We start from the raw sequence: 7864 nt of genomic DNA on the forward strand, positions 1-7864 counted from the left end.
CTTCATGGGCGACAGGGACTTTCCCTTCGACCGTCCACCGCCGCCTCGTCCTCGACGACAGCAGGCGCCGACGCGTGCGCACCAGGCACCGACGCCTGCGTAGTACGACGACGACTTCGACGAACACGACGACGACGACTACATCGAGGCACTAGCGTACCACAACGAGGAGGTCAAGGACGACAGCGACGACTACGTCGCGGTCATCTTTCAGGAATGGCAGCTGGCCATGGCGGGGGGCCGCGAGTTCGAGTTCCCGGACAACATGACGGACGACGAGATGGCGAAGCTCGGCCTCCTCGTCTCCGAGAACGACCGACCTGTGCAGCCGCCGCTGCCCCGGTACGCCACCGGCTTCATGCCACCGGGTCTGTCGGAGGATGAAGCTCTACGACTAGCGCTACAGGACTCGGCCGCGCCACAACCGCCGCCGTACAACCCCTGGGCTCCTCCTCCACCGCCACATGCCTGGGCGCTGATGGCGTGAAAGACACACGTCCGTTGGGAACCCCAAGAGGAAGGTGTGATGCGTACAACAACAAGTTTTCCCTCAGTAAGAAACCAAGGTTATCGAACCAGTAGGAGTCAAGGATCACGTGAAGGTTGTTGGTGACGGAGTGTAGTGCAGCGCAACGCCAGGGATTCCGGTGCCAACGTGAAACCTGCACAACACAATCAAAGTACTTTGCCCCAACGTAACAGTGAGGTTGTCAATCTCACCGGCTTGCTGTAAACAAAGGATTAAATGTATAGTGTGGAAGATGATGTTTGTTTGCGAAGAACAGTGAAGAACAAGTATTGCAGTAGATTGTATTTCAGATGTAAAAGAATGGACCGTGGTCCACAGTTCACTAGTGGTGTCTCTCCCATAAGATAAATAGCATGTTGGGTGAACAAATTACAGTTGGGCAATTGACAAATAGAGAAGGCATAACAATGCACATACATATATCACGATGACTACTATGAGATTTAATCGGGGCATTACGACAAAGTACATAGACCGCTATTCAGCATGCATCTATGCCTAAAAGTCCACCTTCAGGTTATCATCCGAACCCTTCCAGTATTAAGTTGCAAACAACGAGACAATTGCATTAAGTATGGTGCGTAATGTAATCAACACAAATATCCTTAGACAAAGCATTCATGTTTTATCCCTAGTGGCAACAAGCACATCCACAACCTTAGAACTTTCATCCATCGTCCCAGATTCAATGGAGGCATGAACCAATTATCGAGCATAAATACTCCCTCTTGGAGTCACATGTATCAATTTGGCCAGAGCCTCTACTAGCAACGGAGAGCATGCAAGAACATAAACAACACATATATGATAGATTGATAATCAACTTGACATAGAATTCCATATTCATCGGATCCCAACAAACACAACATGTAGCATTACAAATAGATGATCTTGATCATGATAGGCAGCTCACAAGATCTAACATGATAGCACAATGAGGAGAAGACAACCATCTAGCTACTGCTATGGACCCATAGTCCAGGGGTGAACTACTCACACATCGATCCGGAGGCGATCATGGCGATGAAGAGCCCTCCGGGAGATGATTCCCATCTCCGGAAGGGTGCCGGAGGCGATCTCTTGAATCCCCCGAGATGGGATTGGCGGCGGCGGCGTCTCAGTAAGGTTTTCCGTATCGTGGCTCTCGGTACTGGGGTTTCGCGACGAAGGCTTTAAGTAGGCGGAAGGGTAGGTTTAGGGGCGTCACGAGGGGCCCACACGCTAGGGCGGCGCGGCCAAGGCCTGGGCCGCGCCGCCTTAGTGTGTCGTCACCTCGTGTCCCCACTTCGTATCTCCCTCGGTCTTCTGGAAGCTTCGTGGAAAAAGAAGACCCTGGGCGTTGATTTCGTCCAATTCCGAGAATATTTCCTTTGTAGGATTTCTGAAACCAAAAACAGCGAGAAACAAGAATCGGCTCTTCGGCATCTCGTCAATAGGTTAGTGCCGGAAAATGCATAATAATGACATATAATGTGTATAAAACATGTGAGTATCATCATAAAAGTAGCATGGAACATAAGAAATTATAGATACGTTTGAGACGTATCAAGCATCCCCAAGCTTAGTTCCTACTCGCCCTCGAGTAGGTAAACGATAACAAAGATAATTTCTGAAGTGACATGCTATCATAATCTTGATCAATACTATTGTAAAGCATATGAGATGAATGCAGCGATTCGAAGCAATGGTGAAGACAATGAGTAAACACATGAATCATATAGAAAAGACTTTTCATGAATAATACTTTCAAGACAAGCATCAATAAGACTTGCATAAGAGTTAACTCATAAAGCAATAAATTCTTAGTAGAAAGCTTTGAAGCAACACAAAGGAAGATATAAGTTTCAGAAGTTGCTTTCAACTTCAACATGTTTATCTCATGGATAATTGTCAACACAAAGTAATATAACAAGTGCAATAGGTAAACATGTAAGAATCAATGCACACAGTTCACACAAGTGTTTGCTTCTAAGATAGAAAGAAGTAGGTAAACTGACTCAACAATAAAGTAAAAGAAAGGCCCTTGGCAGAGGGAAGCATGGATTACTATTTTTGTGCTAGAGCTTTTCATTTTGAAAACATAGAAACAATTTTGTCAAAGGTAGTAATAAATCATATGTGTTATGTATAAGACATCCTACAAGTTGCAAGCCTCATGCATAGATTACCAATAGTGCTCGCACCTTGTCCTAATTAGCTTGGATTTACATGGATTATCATTGCATAACATATGTTTCAATCAAGTGTCACAAAGGGGTACCTCTATACCGCTTCGTACAAAGGTCTAAGGAGAAAGATCGCATTTGATTTCTCGTTTTTGATTATTCTCAACTTAGACATCCATACCGAGTACAACATAGACAACAGATAATGGACTCCTCTTTAATGCATAAGCATTCAACAACGAGATAATATTCTCATAAGATATTGAGGATTAATTGTCCAAACTCGAAACTTCCACCATGATTCATGGCTTTAGTTAGCGGCCCAATGTTCTTCTCTAACAATATGCATACTCAAACCATTTGATCATGATAAATCACCCTTACTTCAGACAAGACGAACATGCATAGCAACTCACATGATATTCAACAAAGGTGTAATAGTTGGTGGCGTCCCCAGAAGCATGGTTACCGCTCAACAAGCAACTTATAAGAAATAAGATACATAAGCTACATATTCTTCACCACAATAGTTTTAAGGCTATTTTTCCATGAGCTATATATTGCAAAGACAAAGGATAGAATTTTAAAGGTAGCACTCCAGTAATTTACTTTGGAATGGCAGAGAAATATCATGTAGTAGGTAGGTATGGTGGACACAAATGGTATAGTTTTTGGCTCAAGGATTTGGATGCACGAGAAGTAATCTCTCTCAATACAAGGCTTAGGCTAGCAAGGTTGTTTGAAGCAAACTCAAGTATATACTGGTACAGCAAAACTTACATAAGAACATATTGCAAGCATTATAAGACTCTACGCTGTCTCCTTGTTGTTCAAACACCTTAACCAGAAAATATCTAGACTCTAGAGAGACCAATCATGCAAACCAAATCTTAACAAGCTCTATGTAGTTCTTCATTAATAGGTGCAAAGTACATGATGCAAGAGCTTAAACATGATCTATGTGAGCACAACAATTACCAAGTATCAAATTATTCAAGACATTATACCAATTACCACATGAAGCATTTTCTGTTTCCAACCATATAACAATGAACGAAGCAGTTTCATCCTTCGCCACGAACATTAAAAGTAAAGCTAAGAACACATGTGTTCATAAGCAACAGCGGAGCGTGTCTCTCTCCCACACAAAGAATACTAGGATCCGATTTTATTCAAACAAAAACAAAAACAAAAACATACAGACGCTCCAAGTAAAGCACATAAGATGTGACTGAATAAAAATATAGTTTCACTAGAGGTGGCCTGATAAGTTGTCGACGAAGAAGGGATGCCTTGGGCATCCCCAAGCTTAGATGCTTGAGTCTTCTTAAAATATGCAGGGATGAACCACGGGGCATCCCCAAGCTTAGACTTTTCACTCTTCTTGATCATATTGTATCATCCTCCTCTCTTGACCCTTGAAAACTTCCTCCACACCAAACTCAAAACAAACTCATTAGAGGGTTAGTGCATAATCGAAAATTCACATATTCAGAGGTGACATAATCATTCTTAACACTTCTGGACATTGCACAAAGCTACTGAAAGTTAATGGAACAAAGAAATCTATCCAACATAGCAAAACAGGCAATGCGAAATAAAAGGCAGAATCTGTCAAAACCGAACAACCCGTAAAGACTAATTTTTCTGGGGCACTTAACTTGCTCAGATGAAAATGCTCAAATTGAATGAAAGTTGCGTACATATCTGAGGATCACGCACGTAAATTGGCAGATTTTTCTAAATTACCTACAGAAGGGGCTGCTCAATTTCGTGACAGTAAGAAATCTGTTTTTGCGCAGTAATCCAAATCTAGTATCAACCCTACTATCAAAGACTTTACTTGGCACAACAATGCAATAAAATAAAGATAAGGAGAGGTTGCTACAGTAGTAACAACTTCCAAGACTCAAATATAAAACAAAAGTGCAGAAGTAAAATAATGGGTTGTCTCCCATAAGCGCTTTTCTTTAACGCCTTTCAGCTAGGCGCAGAAAGTGTGAATCAGGTATTATCAAGAGATGAGGCATCAACATCATAATTTGTTCTAATAATAGAATCATAAGGTAACTTCATTCTCTTTCTAGGTAAGTGTGCCATACCTTTCTTGAGAGGAAATTGATACTTAATATTACCTTCCTTCATATCAATGATAGCACCAACAGTTCGAAGAAAAGGTCTTCCCAATATAATGGGACAAAATGCATTCCATTCAATATCCAAGACAACAAAATCAACGGGGACAAGGTTATTGTTAACCATAATGCGAACATTATCAATCCTCCCAAAGGTTTCTTTATAGCATTATCAGCAAGATTAACATCCAAATAACAATTTTTCAATGGTGGCAAGTCAAGCATATCATAGATTTTTTTAGGCATAACAGAAATACTTGCACCAAGATCACATAAAGCATTACAATCAAAATCATTGACCCTCATCTTAATGATGGGCTCCGAACCATCCTCTAACTTCCTAGGAATAGAAGTTTCAAGTTTTAGTTTCTCCTCTCTAGCTTTTATGAGAGCATTTGTAATATGTTTTATAAAGGCCAAATTTATAGCACTAGCATTGGGACTTTTAGCAAATTTTTGTAAGAACTTTATAACTTCAGAGATGTGACAATCATCAAAATCTAAACCATTATGATCTACAGCAATGAGATCATTTTCCCCAATATTTTGAAAATTTTCAGCAGTTTTATCACAAACAGTTTCAGCAGTTTTAGCAATTTCAGCAGTTTCGGGCAGTTTTGCACGCTTTGCACTAGGAGTAGAATCATTGCCAACACCAATTATTTTATCATTGATAGTAGGAGGTTTAGCAACATGTGAAGCATTAACATTACTAGTGGTGGTAATAGTCCAAACTTTAGCTACATTATTCTCTTTAGCTAGTTTTTTGTTTTCTTCTCTTTCCCACCTAGCATGCAATTCAGCCATCAATCTAATATTTTCATTAATTCGAACTTGGATGGCATTTGCTGTAGCAAATGACTTAATATCTTTATCTTCATTAAGAATAACTTTCAATTTTAAAAGATCAACATCAGAGGCAAGACTATCAACCTTAGAAGCAAGAACATCAATTTTATCAAGCTTTTCTTCAACAGATTTGTTAAAAGCAGTTTGTGTACTAATAAATTCTTTAAGCATGGCTTCAAGACCAGGGGTACACTCCTATTATTGTTGTAAGAATTCCCATAAGAATTACCATAACCATTACCATTATTAGAAGGATATGGCCTATAGTTGTTACCAGAATTATTCCTATAAGCATTGTTGTTGAAATTATTGTTTTTAATGAAGTTCACATCAACATGCTCTTCTTGAGCAACCAATGAAGCTAAAAGAACATTATTAGGATCAACATTAGATCTACCATTCACAAGCATAGACATAATAGCATCAATCTTATCACTCAAGGAAGAGGTTTCTTCAACGAGAATTTACCTTCTTACCTTGTGGAGCCCTTTCAGTGTGCCATTCAGAGTAATTGATCATCATATTATCAAGAAGCTTTGTTGCCGCGCCTAAGGTGATGGACATAAAAGTACCTCCAGCAGCTGAATCCAATAGGTTCCGCGAAGAAAAATTCAGTCATGCATAAAAGGTTTGGATGATCATCCAAGTAGTCAGTCCATGGGTAGGGAAATTCTTTACCAAAGATTTCATTCTTTCCCATGCTTAGGCAACATGTTCATTATCCAATTGCTTAAAATTCATTATGCTACTTCTCAAAGATATAATTTTAGCGGGAGGATAATATCTACCAATGAAAGCATCCTTACATTTAGTCCATAAATCAATACTTTTTTTAGGCAAAGATAGCAACCAATCTTTAGCTCTTCCTCTTAAGGAGAAAGGAAACAATTTCAATTTTATAATGTCACCATCTACATCCTTATATTTTTGCATTTCACAAAGTTCAACAAAACTATTAAGATGGGCAGCAACATCATCAGAACTAACACCAGAAAATTGCTCTCTCATAACAAGATTTAGTAAAGCAGGTTTAATTTCAAAAAATTCTAATGTAGTAGCAGGTGGAGCAATAGGTGTGCATAGGAAATCATTATTATTTGTGCTAGTGAAGTCACACAACTTAGTATTTTCAGGAGTCCCATTTTAGCAGTAGTAAATAAAGCAAACTAAATAAAGTCAATGCAAGTAACTAATTTTTTGTGTTTTTAATATAGAGAACGCAAACAAGACAGTAAATAAAGTAAATCTAGCAACTAATTTTTTTGTATTTTTGATATAGAGAACAAACAAAGCAGTAAATAAAGTAAAGTAAAACAAGACAAAAACAAAGTAAAGAGATTGGATGTGGGAGATTCCCCTTGCAGCGTGTCTTGATCTCCCCGGCAACGGCGCCAGAAAAAATGCTTGATGGCGTGTAAGACACACGTCCGTTGGGAACCCCAAGAGGAAGGTGTGATGCGTACATCAGCAAGTTTTCCCTCAGTAAGAAACCAAGGTTATCGAACCAGTAGGAGTCAAGGATCACGTGAAGGTCGTTGGTGACGGAGTGTAGTGCGGCGCAACACCAGGGATTCCGGCGCCAACGTGAAACCTGCACAACACAATCAAAGTACTTTGCCCCAACGTAACAGTGAGGTTGTCAATCTCACCGGCTTGCTGTAAACAAAGGATTAAATGTATAGTGTGGAAGATGATGTTTGTTTGCGAAAAACAGTGAAGAACAAGTATTACAGTGGATTGTATTTCAGATGTAAAAGAATGGACCGGGGTCCATAGTTCACTAGTGGTGTCTCTCCCATAAGATAAATAGCATGTTGGGTGAACAAATTACAGTTGGGCAATTGACAAATAGAGAAGGCATAACAATGCACATACATATATCACGATGACTACTATGAGATTTAATCGGGGCATTACGACAAAGTACATAGACCGCTATCCAACATGCATCTATGCCTAAAAAGTCCACCTTCGAGTTATCATCCGAACCCCTTCCGGTATTAAGTTGCAAACAACGAGACAATTGCATTAAGTATGGTGCGTAATGTAATCAACACAAATATCCTTAGACAAAGCATTGATGTTTTATCCCTAGTGGCAACAACACATCCACAACCTTAAAACTTTCATCCACTGTCCCGGATTCAATGGAGGCATGAACCCACTATCGAGCATAAATACTCACT

The sequence above is a fragment of the Lolium rigidum genome, chromosome 7 (genome assembly GCF_022539505.1).
Source record: "Lolium rigidum isolate FL_2022 chromosome 7, APGP_CSIRO_Lrig_0.1, whole genome shotgun sequence".
In the NCBI taxonomy this organism is placed as follows: Eukaryota; Viridiplantae; Streptophyta; class Magnoliopsida; order Poales; family Poaceae; genus Lolium; species Lolium rigidum.